Raw genomic sequence first — 12,595 nt, 5'->3', positions numbered from 1 at the left:
TGTAGATCTAGTTTTGCTCTCACCAAAATGCTGTGACTCATGAGGAAGTAAGGCAAAAGCTTTCAGTATGGACTAACTCAGAAAAGACCAGAAGCAGAGCTACAGCCGTAGCATAAAATGTATGAAAATGGATGAGCAATCAGCAAGCATTCAAAGGCATGACTAACCAGCCGGCGGGTATAAATACCTTTGCCAACGACCTCTAACAAAGGTATTTATATGTCTTAATCTTTCCAAAGCAAAATAACAGAATGAATGCCTCTCATATTCACAAACCTAGGACTGATCACCTCAATGAATTTAATATAGACAAATTTTGCTGAAGAGTTCTACACTACCTCCCCTCTTGTGTTAACCACAAGGAATACGTTTTCAGAAAAAAGGATTCTAGATCCATTTCTTGGTTACATGAGAAAAAAACAGCTAACCAATTTTAAATGCCATTACCCAAAATAAACAGTAGCACACAGTCAAGTTTTTGCTTAGCTTATGAGGTTTCTGTGAATACTGATTTCATATGGTGTTGAAGTTTTAGAACTGCAGCAGTTTTATAACTGCTGTAATGATTCCATTTTCACAACACATGACACATTACTGTGGCAGCATCTAATGGAAAGGCCAGTTGGTCAACAGGCAGTGGCCAAAACATATGACTATGTACAAAGAAGACTGTATAAATCTCCCTGTACAAAATGTATTGCTTGAACAAATCCATAAATAAGTGAAACCAAAATCATTATGCTTAATTAATTGTAAAAAGGGAATATACAGAAGTCATTTGGGATCAAGGAAGGGGTGAAAACATGCAGCAGAAAAAAAAAAATGAAATTTTTGCAACATTCACCACCACATAGCAAAGCAGGCACCAGTCTGGCTTCCTCAAAGAACTATTTACGAAAAGGTCCTAGTAGTTATATGCAGTTTGGGCATTAAAAATGCTTTCCCTTCTGAAACTACCCCAAGTTGGAGACTCAGAAAATGCTAACAGATCCTAGGACTTGCCTTGCTCTGTTATGCATCATCATCACTTCATATAAGCATAATCCATAACCTTGAATTTCATACCACACCATTACATTGTTTGCATCTATTGATCCAGCCCTCAGGTTCAGTCAATGCTACCTACACTGCATTCGGGATGCAACCCTTTATCTCTCTGTTTCTCCTTAAACACACAGGTATTGTATATAAGCTGCAGAAGTCCCTATGTTTGTATACAAATACTCCCTGAAAATACAGCCATTTATTCATGTGCAATTTCGTATTTCAAACAAGAAAATATTCAGATGTACTTTGTGTTCCTTTATTTCTTAGCCCATCTTTAACAATGACTTGCGCAAATGTAATTATTTTAAGAACTATTCAAGCAATATAAATGAAATGGGCTCAAGCAATGGAAACTCTTCTTTGGTTTAGTTCTCCAGATGACAGAATTGAAACCTGAGAATTGGATGTCATATTAGAATAACCAAAAAGATCAGGTAGCTGCATGCTTTTGCTAGAGGTTAACTCTGCCTTTGAGAGCGCATATTCAGTGTTCAAAGAAACCTTGAAAAGATGTAAGCAGTGTTACTTCTACATTTTTCTTTGAGCTTTTCACACAATGTAGTCCACATCTATGAGTGTTATCTATAACACACTTAACTTTCATGGTACATGTAATGAATTAGTGTTTAAGAATATGAGGTAATGATTAAATGCTGAAGAAGCAAACTTCTTGAATGACAAAGTGAGACAACTGTTCCTTTGCTTTCCAGTCTGCTTTTTTTTCTGACATTTTCTCTACTCCATCTACAGCATTCCAGTTTTCCTTCCTCCCCTGTAACAGTTTCAGCTTGGTGCTTCCTGCGTTCCTGCCTCAGACCACATTTTCATGTGGCTTCCCTAATAAATTACACTTTGGCATTGTTTCTTCTGATTCTGAAGAATCTGTTTCTTTTCTTTTTTTTAAATGAGGACTCTTCATGTGCTCAGGGACCACTGTGAGCGCCTTTAAATTTGCTCAGAAAAAGCAGTATTAGCACATCAGCCTGTGTGATCTGTGGAAAAGATATGGTGGAGTAGAGGCAGGCAGAGGTCTGGCCAGGTAATTGATCCAGGGAACACCTTGCATTTCTTTGATACCAAACTTTTGGTTTAGTATCACAAAGATCACTTGTATTACTGAAGGTTAATTACACACACTATTAGAAGCTACAGTACATGCGAGGGCACCAAGCTAGCAGATGTAAGGGTAAGTGAGCCTTGAATCATTTGAAATGGTAAAGTCCCTCAAGCATTCTGGCAAGTACTAGTTGAAGGGAACATCCATGTTCACAGCATGTCTGAGTCACATAAAAGCCCCAGTATCTTCATCTTCCTTACAAGCTCTTTATCCCTGAAGTTTATCTGGCTATTATACAATTGAAGAATTAGCATATAATAGTTATAAAATCTCCTTCAGAGTTCCCATTAATAACCACAAAATAATGCAACAGAAGGTGATATAAAAACAAAGAAATAGACTGGGAGCTGTCCATATTTATGATAAATGTGTAAACAAACTAAGGGTGAAGAGAAAGGTATATAGCAAAGAAGCAATCAGTATGAATATTTTCAGTGCTTACTATGCCCAAACTGGCCCCAGGTTCCTACCAACCCAATTAAGGATGAATAACAACAAATTGCAAACATTAGACAGAGCCAGGTTTTAAAGGGAGACTATAAAATAGAGAGAGAGAATGACAGGGAACGAGGGTGGTGTAGGACAAAAATTCATGTTCCCAAAGCAGTTACATAGAAAAAAAAAATAAAAATAAAAAATAGAAGTGATCATATTAAAAATGTGAGTGCAGGGGTCAGATGATTAAGACAATCATAAACAATATGGCCACAGCAGCAGTCCCAGCAATGATCTCAGGAAGGGACATTACAGAATTGCTCATCCATACAAATAGCTTGTGAAAACAAAGACAGAACCCCTTTATTTTTACATGGTAAGTTAATCAGAGGTGAGATTTAAACTAGGTAAGGGGGTGAAGACAATGACAGGTGATGCTGGTAAAATTTATTGGAATATGATTGATAATCTAGATTCTACAATTTAAATTTCTGAAGCTGCTTCTTTCTAAGAGAAAAAGGTGTTCCAAAAGCAGAATAAATATAGTGTGCCATTCATTAATAATACAGACTCAAACACATGTCTTATTTCTAATTAACACATATCCTCTAAGATTATTCACATGTACCTCTCCCCAGGATTATTTTCAAAGAAGAAAAGGTGAGTGATGTCTCAGATTAAACAGTTTCACACACCATTATCTTAGTTTCTATACTCTCAGGCATACTCACCAGCCCTTCTTAGTTATTCTCCTCTTTATAATGGCAAATCAATCAAAATCAATTACATTGGTTGCAAAATCTTAACCTTGCCACAAAAATATTGAAGAATCTTCACTAAAAAGACATCTTACATAATTTTCTTAATAGAAATAAGTTAATAATAACATAGAGCACATCTTTTCCAATACAAAAAGAAAAACTTCCAATTACAGGTACTTAAAAATTTTCACTGGTAAAGTATTTAAATCAATGCCATGCATTGTTATAAAGGTAATGCCTAAGTTGGAAAGGTTTTAGTTAAGTACCTAAGAGGTAATTTAATGGCAGTATTTTAGGACAGGTCTCATTATATACCAAGAAATGGAACTCAGGATTCTCTACCTAGATCATAAATCCAGAGAGCCAATTAAAAGACAAATACTGAATGTCTGGTATAATATAAAATTTGGTGAACTTAAAATACTATACACTGTTAATTGAAAAGATGCTGCAAGGATAAGAAGCTTCATTATGAGCCTCAGATCAATACTTTTAATTTAGCTCTCTTTACAGACATCCCTAGTGCAACTATCACTTTGAGATCTAAAAGTATTTTCTTATGTGGACTGAAGCAAAATCTATTAAAATTGTCCATTTACTCAATTAAAGTTATTTCTCTTTTGCTTACTGATTATTTGTGTGAAAACAGTCTCTACTTACATTTACACAAGGTGAAAGTAAGCTTTGTCTCCCTCAGGCTGGTATTTTCCCATAAGCTGGTAGGAGTTAGAGCTGTAAGCAGGGCCAGTTTAGCAATCTGCAGTCTCAGTGCACTAGATGGTGTAGGCACAAGGTTAGAGTAGATCCAGATCTGTAATATGGAGTGTGTAAAATATATGTTCAGGAGCAGGAAGAAGACTGCCTAGCCTGGTGTGGGATGACACTAGCATGTTAAGTGCTCTTTTGTCGTTCCATGATAGCAGTTATCATGCTCAAGGCACAAGCAGTGAATACCAAGACACTGCTCTCTGCAAAATCCTGCTACACAGAACCTTATGGAAGCATGTTTAGAAAGCCTTTGTCTAGCATACTTACATAATGTAGCATGCCTGAATCCAGGGATTTAAGGCCTAACCTGGCTGCAAAAAAGCAGTTCAGGTATAGGAGCAGGGCTTCCATAGAGAAGCATCACCTCCTGAGAAATTGTTTCCTCCTTTATTTTATGCTGTTGGAATGGATTTACTCTAATGCTAGTTTATTAAAAGCACCCTTCTCGGGTTTCTTCATTTTGCTTTAGCTGTCAATTTTCTTCCATCCCATTTATAAATAATGCTTCCTATTTATCCTAAACAGCAACATTCTGCTTTCCAACTTCACAAGCTGTCAATCGTGAACACTAATATAAGACCCAGTCTCTTAGAGCCTTAAAATACGCATAAGAGATAGCTGCAAATTAGCCATAATGCACCTAACAACAGTTCTGCAAAACACTCAAGTGAAAATTAACACTTCAGTTGCTAAGAAAGCTTGACAGAAAACCTTGCCAGTTGTGCCCCCGCTGCAGCTGCTGCCTCACCACAGACCTTGTGAATTCACTCACACCATTAATACAGATTGAGGGATAATAAGAGTACCAAATATCTGTGCATTAACTCTCAGGTAGAACCAGCCACCCACCTGCTACAACAGCAACTGCTTGAAGACCACTGCTCAGTCGTTGTGTACCGGTGTTCAGCGCGTGTGAGGTTCCTGTGCATGATTACCAACATCCCTGATTTTTTTGGCATCACTGTGTAATTTCTCTGAATACAATCTATGCTATAAGTGCAGCTCTAAATTTCATGCTCATGTCATCTAACTTGGTGGGTCAGAGCACACTGCATGCAAGATTCTGTCTTTCTCTGTTCACTGGAAGAATGATGAAAGCTGCTAAACTAGCTGCCACAAACAATATAGATTATTGCCACAAATAGACCCTGCTGGGACTTCAAAATAAACATTTGGCTGAAGAAAAATAACATTCAGCAGTCGATACTGTAACATAAACCCCTGGAGAATTTAATCCCACTTTGTATTTTTTTAGTAGCTTCAATGAATGGAAAAGGGTTACTTGGCAAAAAAAAAAAAAAACCCCACTTCATGAGAGGTTTTGATTAAGCTTGTAATGACAAAGTCAGACATGGTAATATATATATATATTTTAAATTAAAGTACTGGATCAGCCACAGAAGTGGCTGTTAAGACTTACAGCAAACAATAATGAGGATAAGCTAGAGCATGACGATTTGTTTTAGTGAGACTGAACATTTCACTGAGGTTTTTTTCCCCATCTTGCTTTAAGCAGTTCATACTTCATGTTCCTATGGCTACCTGGATACAATATACAGCACAACATCAGCACAACAGCATACCTGACTAAGCTTTGTTAATATCATGCCTTAGCCCAGGTTCCAGGTGGGTGATAGCCCAGAGCAAGCCTCTCAAGCACTAGAAAAAGTTTCAGGTGGATCAAATGTATTTGAATACTTTATATTTGGAAAACAATTCTTGAAAAAAATCTGAAATAAGAAAAACGTTTTAGTTTTTCGACTTCAAGCATCTTGTCCCAGAACTATTTACAGTTTGATTTTTGATCACAGGCTCTGAAAGTAGCATTCAGATATTAAGTAGCAAAATAAAACTTAGAAACTAACGGTAAATAAGACACTAAGGCAAGCACAAAATTATTAAAATGTAAAAACCGTTACAGGAACAGGTTCATTTCCCTTCTCCATCCCACTTGCAATGCTGGTCATGAGAAGGGATTGTTTTCATCCCTTGCTTCGATTTGTGCCATAGTGGAAGGTATCTGAATGTTAATGTTTACAGTATGCACTGAACCACAGTGCTGTATAGAGTTGTTTTGACCTTTTCAACATTCTACATTTTGAAGGACTCACCCTTTCAGCAGTGCATCAGGTCCCCCATTTACAACCTCAGCAGCTGTGGGGAAGCAAGAGAATGTCTGGTGAGAGCTGAAAGAGTCTGTGAAAGTACATTCTGAGAAAAAGAAAATCTACTGAAGAATGAATATCCAATCCTTTCCTGAGAAAAAGATGAAAGAAGAATGGAAAATGTCATAAAACCAATTCATCCTCTTGAGAAAGCCAATAAGGAAAAAAAAAAATTAATCTTGTCAAACTCCTCTGCTTGTAATTCCCCCAGACCTGGCTTGGGTGCTCCAGTAAAACCACCAGAATTTACAGCCTTTTGTAAAATCTACTTGTAAATCAGCCAGGCTTATGATAACTTTCAAGGATTTTAAGTTTTTGCTCAAGAAAAGCAAAGTATGACAAAGATCACTCAAATATTCTTGATTTGCACAGTTTTTAACAGGACATACTTGAGGTGGGCATGGAAGAGGCATAACTCCTTTGAGGCAGATTCTGTGGTTGTCACGGTGGCCCTTCCAAAGCACAAAGTGATCACTGATATGGAAACTAACTGGGGGAAGTAATCCTGCCAGGCAGTACAGGTGCCGTTATCACCTGTTATATTTGAAGGCCAATAAATATCTTACAAATAACAGAAAGCAAAAAACACTTCCCCTTCAGCTATCTCCCACATTCTTGCAGAATTCTTGCAGACATAGAGCAAAATATTCCTTAGTACAAAGGGAGAGAGTTTCAAGTCATAATTTGGAACATGATGAAGAGAACAAATACAGTTTACAACAAATACAGTTTACATCTAGCTAACATTACCTCACATGCAGAAGCAACCAAAGCAGATCAGAACCAACTCTCAACACTACTGAAACCAGCACCAACTATAAGGGAACATACAGGGTATAAGAAAGGTACTTATATGTAAAGGCTGGCAATCTATTTCTATTTTATAGGCAGCAGCCTTTGCCACAAGTAGGGGAAGTGGGGGGAATAGTGACCTAATCAATGCATCTCCTTTCCCTGGCAGGTGCCTAGCCAATGGATTACAGAACCATTTTCTCACAGTTTTATGTGTATCTGTGGATTTTATATTCCCTTCTTTGCCTTGGCACAGCTTCAAAGTGAAGGCTTCCTAATTCCAACCATTTCTTCTCATTATTAGCAGAACCAACATGTAGTGCCCCCATGCTGAAAAGTGAATTAATCTCTCCAGGTGTAATTTTTGCATCTCTAAACCACTTATTTATACTACTTTCTATTTCTTGAGATTAAAGAGAGATGGTGCTGCAGGGGTGATAGATTCTTGTAAGAAAGAATATGAACTTCTGGCTTGAGATCCCATTTTTGTTTCAAGAAACCAGAAAAATCCTGTTTAAAATCATGATGGAAACATTTTTCCGAAATGAAAGTGAGCTCAAGCAGTAATGTACAAGCAGGTACAGATTTCATTAAAGCAGTTTACAAGCTAATGTAGAAAACACAACTTTTTTATTTGCTATACCTATTGGAATTACAGTTAAAAGCTCATGGAACCCCAGTGCCATTACAGTATATAACTTTATGAAGACTACGACTAAAAACCAAGGAGGTTTGAGCTTACTTCGTTTTTTTTTGGTATACTGTTCAGTGCTCAATGGCTTAGTATTTTTCTTCCAAGTGGCAATTTCTCGCAGATACAAAGCAGCCATAAAGGTTTTTGAGATCCCAGGCTGCTATCTTACAAAGTCTGCACAAGTTAAACAAAGTTACGTGGTTATTACCACATTAGAGCATCATGACTAAGAGCTATCACTGACTGAAAATGTCCCTCTCAGAGGTGACACACAACTTGTCCCACCAGAGCAAGTCTTTGGGTCACTAGAAGACAGGACTCAGGGAATAAAATAATCCTGTATGTGTGTGTGGGAGAACAGGTAAAGTCAGTATTACTGGGGCTGAATGAATCAATCAAATATGCTCAGACAAACAGCCAATTAATCCTTATGCTTTGCATCTTGCTGAAGACACAATTTTATTAATAAAACTCATCTGTTACTACCTGTGATAACTCCTATGTTAGGGGTCATAATTTGCCCATAATCATTTAGCAAAAGGCAGTGATATCCTCTTGCTCACCTTACCTCCACAAAACACATGCATACTCACCGCCCATACCCCGTTACCTGCTCTTCCTACCCTGCTCATTGCTTCAGGGTTAAGGAACACAGGTACATTAAGGAACTGGAGGGGATTTTGTCCACTTTATTAGTTGAGTGCCCTCTACTCTTCCCTCTTTGAGGCAAACAGTCTGACATGAAGAGATGCTGATGCTTGGTTCCTTCCTCCAAGCCTGCCTGTTTATTAGGAAATTAGCTAATCCTTCACTAATGCTTTCTGGAACATGCTCACAGTTTTTTCATAAGCATGCTCTTAACATCTAGGCCTGACATGGGGTAAAATACTGAATCAGATCATTCAATACACCTGTATTTGCTGCTGTACCTCGTACTAGTCAAACTCAGCATAAGGGCCAAACTATTCAGCTCATCCCAATGAACCACATCCACAACATGTTCTTAACATTGTTCCGAAGAGTTGTATTTTGTTATACAGCTTCATGATCTAGTATTTCTAATATTTAAAATCTAGGCTTCAGTGTATAGCAGGGTACCATGCCCACATGGAGTGTTTTCCTCACAAATTGACAAACTGTTCAAAAGGTTCACCCCCTTTTAATTGACATCTCAGCACTTAATTTACACTTTTAAAAAGTCACTTTCATAAAATACTGCCATTTGCACTTTCCCCATCAAAATCTCTTTCACAAATATTTTCTATTTTAGTTAACAATGATCATGCCTGTTTGCATCTTGACTGCAGTCAATTTTCTGTAACAAAAGGTTTAAATAACTCCCACTGCAGTCTTTACTGTTTTCCAACCTACCTCCAGCTCAATGAAGCTGTCCATCTCCTTTATATTTTATGCTCTCTTACCCTCCATAGCTTGAGAAACAGAACTCTCAAGCTTTAGTTTCAGAAAACTACTTTGGTTTCTTTTTACCCAGATATTTACAACAAGAGCTGTATGTCCTAAAGAAAGGCTGTCACTACAGCAAATCAAAATGGAAAGGGGAAAAAACCCACACAACTCTCACCCAAGATCCTCTTCCTACTTTATGAAAAAGAGAGTTCCAATCATTTTCCTCTCTCTTCTTATACTATTGCCTGCCCCTTTGCAGTTCTTTCTCTTTAAAACACCCAGCTGGGCCTTGTTTATAGATTAAGTTCTTTTCAGCTGGGCCTCATGACTTTCTCCTGCTGAGGTAATAATTTCTATTATCTCCTTTTTCTTATTTGCTCAGTCTGTGTGACCACCACCATATCATTAATGCATATATGCATAGATAAGTGGCCAAAAAGATACTCTATTTCACACCATACATTTCCCCTGTGCATATTTTTGTTCTTAACAGGTATGTTGCTCTATCATCATCGCATCTCCTGTGTGAGGATGATCCAACTCAGATTGTCCTGTTTTTCAGTCAATACTGAAATCAGTATAAATGTGACACTATGGCAGAAAGAACCAAATGGCGTATTAAAATTGACAGAATATCAGATTTGTCTCTATTCCAGAACTCTGTGATTTATAAAACCTGTAATGAATATAATATCACAGACTTATAAAGTGCAAAATATCTTGATACCTCCTTAGGTTTCATGCCAGTCCACATAAACTTCATGGTTTCAGTTCACTAAGAAAAAAAAAATCCAACTTTGAAACAGTTAATATAGAACTGATCTGATTAGAAACATCATTCTGCTGGAAGAAATGCACTTTCCATATGCCACAATCTATGTAATAAAAACAAATCCCTATTCCAACCTCAGGTAAGAGAAGAGTAACAAGGTGCAAGAACTGCCTTTCAACATACCAGGCAATACTGTCCCACATGTGCTGCCCCATTTCCACTACTGTTTCTGCAGGCAGATATCTACCTGCTTCTCCACAGCAAGGGGTGCCCTGCTGAGGGAAACTGGAGAGGGAAGAGCATATTTCAATGTAAAACTCATCCTGAGATAGGCATAAATGAAGAAACTTCAAGGTGTGAGCTGCGAGAGAGGTATGATCTGTCTTGAGCCTATCACAGCTGATTTCAGCCAGCTGGGTATCAGATGGCACCAGTTTACACCACTTGAGCCAACCAGAGATGGGCACCTATGTCCTCCAGCCAATCAGAGGAGATTGTAGTGCAGTTGCTGAGATAAGATGGTGGGAGCTGCTGGGGCACATGTAGAGAACATAAGTGTAAAAGGACATTTCTGGTGGCTGTGCTGTGCTGTGCTGTGCTGTGCTGTGCTGTGCTGTGCTGTGCTGTGCTGTGCTGTGCTGTGCTGTGCTGTGCTGTGCTGTGCTGTGCTGTGCTGTGCTGTGCTGTGCTGTGCTGTGCTGTGCTGTGCTGTGCTGTGCTGTGCTGTGCTGTGCTGTGCTGTGCTGTGCTGTGCTGTGCTGTGCTGTGCTGTGCTGTGCTGTGCTGTGCTGTGCTGTGCTGTGCTGTGCTGTGCTGTGCTACTTCTGCCAGGATTGCAGGGGATTCTGTGAATTGCAGTGCATCCCATGTGAAAAGATATGGAATAGACCTCTTCAGGGCTCACCTCTGTGGTGCAAAAAGAACAGCTGAAACTAAAGTGGTTAAACAAATATTTGGAGAATTTATCAGTTCCTAGATGCCCATCTCCCACTTCCTTTACAAACACAGCCAACACATTTTCTATGTATTCCCACCTCTTAAAAAACACCATTCCCATACCTACAACCAAAATTTCAACTGATACTGACTATATTTTTTTCAATGTTGACAATATTTATTTTTCTGTAACATTTGGAAAAGAAGTCTCTTTACCTACAACCAAAATTCCCTTACCTGCAACCGGAATTTCACCTGATAGTGACTGTACTTTTTTTTCCACATTGGCTATTTTTAATTTTCTGCAACACTTGGAAAGTAAGTCCTACAGCAGATACAATGATCCTGGTTGAAGAATACATCTGGTTATGTGGAAATGTGAGTTTCAAAGCAGACTGATTTTAGAAAGAAGAGAAACAGAAAGTCTAAATATTTATTCTTTTTTTTTTCTTCTCAAATATAAATCAATTTATTAATGCAATCTTAAGATACATTTCATTAGATGAACGTTTGTCTTTTTCTGTGGAAAAAATATTAAAATGATTTTCTAATTCTAAAAATGAGTAGCAAACCAAGACCACTCCAGCCTCCTGCAGTCCACTTCTGTAAGCAGATAGAAACACCATCAGAATTTGTGATTTCATGGCTACTGTTCATCATATTTATCCTTTGCCCCACCAGAGTAAAAGCAGAAAATGCCAATGAATAACTTTTCAAGTAGTCAGATTCAGGAGTTTTTGTACCTTACCACATGCAATTGTCATCATCCTATATGAAGAAAATAGTCAAGGTAAAAAGAATAAACAAGAGACTCTAAAGACACATTAAATTTTTTCAGTGTCATTTTCACTAATTCAAGAAGTGTAGTAGACTTTCCATACCAGTCTACTCTTTGTTATCAGTTTTATATCATACCAGGTATGACAGTTGTTCAGAAAGATAAACTGAGATGTCAACATACTTTCCAATTTTGAAATTGTAAAATGTAAATATTTAATGAGCAGATTGATATACTTGAATTCTACATCTGTCCTTGATTTATTTGCTAATATTGTCAGCATATTTTTCTTATACTTTTTCTTAGACACCTTTTTCTTTACAAATTTCTTCAACCTGGCAATTCTAGGACTAACACATTTCATCTATAAAGTCTCTGTCAGTGGTCAAGAAAATAAATGCCTTCTCTTCCTTCCCTCCCTCATGCTAAGCCATGACATTTTTGTGTATCTCAAGATAAGCAGAACATAATTCAGTAAAACAGATTTGCAGAATATCCATATTAAACTTGGAAGGAAATCTTCCTTAGATGCTTATTTTTCAGGGGGTTGCATAGAGCTCTTTTTCACATTTAAGGCTAGTCTGAATATTGCTTTATAATGCATTGCACTAAGTGAACACTCTTCTTGATGTTTCAATTTTGTGCAAAAATCTAGTGGCTAGATTTCAAACATGATGACATTAATTTTTCAACCTGCTAAATAATCCTAAATTAAACTTGCAATAACTTGCTAAGAGCCAAAAAATAATTTTGCCATTTAAGGTAATCACAAAAAGCAGGGCAAACATAGCAAAGTGACTATAATGTGATCTGTTTCAGTCAGTTCATCAGTCTGTTACCTGGTGCCACCAAGGCGTAATTGTGTGTGATGTCCTCAGATAAGCTGTGGCTTCTGGTTATGCCATTCAGGGTCTACTTTGCTT

At 37.7% G+C, this 12,595-nt stretch overlaps 1 long non-coding RNA gene across 1 annotated transcript; it reads right to left on the bottom strand.

Moving 5' to 3' along the window:
* Window positions 1–4,977: 4,977 nt before the first annotated feature.
* On the bottom strand, window positions 4,978–10,248 carry LOC136011176 (uncharacterized). Its single transcript, XR_010611262.1, has 4 exons — window positions 10,142–10,248; window positions 6,240–6,282; window positions 5,712–5,858; window positions 4,978–5,049 (listed from the first exon to the last, which is right to left on the bottom strand). It is a non-coding gene; the product is annotated as an uncharacterized LOC136011176 (long non-coding RNA).
* Between the last annotated feature and the right edge of the window lie 2,347 nt (window positions 10,249–12,595).

This window comes from Lathamus discolor, chromosome 3, assembly GCF_037157495.1.
Source record: "Lathamus discolor isolate bLatDis1 chromosome 3, bLatDis1.hap1, whole genome shotgun sequence".
In the NCBI taxonomy this organism is placed as follows: Eukaryota; Metazoa; Chordata; class Aves; order Psittaciformes; family Psittacidae; genus Lathamus; species Lathamus discolor.
This window is presented reverse-complemented; position numbering and strand designations above follow the sequence as displayed.